Below are 1,557 nucleotides of genomic sequence, written 5' to 3' on the forward strand. Positions count from 1 at the left end.
ATAAGAGCTCACATGGAGTGATAAACCCATGTGAAGATGTTTCATTATGGTTTTGGGGCAAATGGTTATAATTAAAAATGTACTATAATTTAAATTATATATATATATATCAATTTATTTATTAAAAAATATTTAAAAATATTGGAATTTGAACCGGTCAGTTCAAAATAATCGGGCCGATTGAACCGATGATTTTGGTCGGTTCAGTCTAGTTTGAAGCAGAAACAGATTTAAGACTGAATCGGACCGGTCTTATGACCGATTCACGGTTGAATCAGTCAAATCAGTCGGTCTGGTTCATTTTTTAAAACAATGGCCTTAGCAGATTAATTGACGAGATTTCTTAAGGATTTTTCTGCCTAGCTGTTGGAGATAAAGGAAAGTCGCTAAATGTTTAGTGCAATACCTGGAGAGAGGACTTAGTGCAATATCTAGAGAATGTATCATTGGTTGTGTTCCTCTTTGAGGGAGAGGCTGAGAGATGGTGGGTTGGGCAGCAAAGAGAAATTTCAATGGAAGGAAAACGGTGAGATCAATTGGGACGGGTTCACAACATTATTTAAGATGTATTTTATATCTCATTCAGCCCGACGATAGGTACAGGAAGCTTTTATCAAGTTTGAGCAGGGACATAAGACAATGATTCAATATGAGACTGAGTTTACTGGACTAGCTAGATATGCTCCTCACTTGATTCATACTACCAAGAAAAAGCGCTACAAGTTTTTGCAAGGGTTGAACATGGAACTCAGACATCCGCTAGGACCTCTATGAATTCAAAATTTTTCTAGTTGGTGGAGCGGGCCAGGTTAGTAGAGATCAACTGGGATGGGTTCACAAAAATATTCATGATGTATTTTATATCTCCTTCAGCCCAATGATAAATACAGGAAGTTTTTATCAAGTTGGAGCATGGACATAAGACAATGATGCAACATGAGACTGAGTTTATTGCACTAGCTAGATATACTCCTTACTTGATTCATACTACCGAGAAAAAGCGCTAGAGGTTTTTGCAAGCGTTGAACATGGAATTCAGACATCCACTAGGACCTCTACGGATTTAGGAGTTTTTTTTTTTTAAGTTGGTGGAGCGGGCCAGACTAATAGAGATTGATTTGGCAGCACTAGCATCCTTATATGAGGTGGGCTTCTGATATGATGTCAGTAGGATGAGTAGAGATGAATCAAGCAGAGAGAGAGAGAGAGAGAGAGAGAGAGAGAGAGAGAGAGAGAGAGAAAGAGAGTAACATGAAAAGCAGGTATAATGATTTGAAGGGCTCTACATTAGTAGTATCTTTTGAAAGCTACGGTGAGTGCAATCATTGTGGTCGATGACATACGAGTTAGTGCTACTTGTTGATGGGGCGATGTTTTCACTGTTGACGGTATGGGTATAAGGCAGTAGACTGTCCTCATAGGGGATTTGGAGGAAGAACTGATTCTGGTGCAAGATAGTCTAGACATACTATAGGATAGAGGATTGTAGGTTTAAGTGCATATAGCGAAATATCAACTAACATGGCAGATGATAGAGCTATCAATGATAGTCAGAGA

Source organism: Dendrobium catenatum, unplaced genomic scaffold (genome assembly GCF_001605985.2).
Source record: "Dendrobium catenatum unplaced genomic scaffold, ASM160598v2 original_scaffold_159283, whole genome shotgun sequence".
Classification (NCBI taxonomy): Eukaryota; Viridiplantae; Streptophyta; class Magnoliopsida; order Asparagales; family Orchidaceae; genus Dendrobium; species Dendrobium catenatum.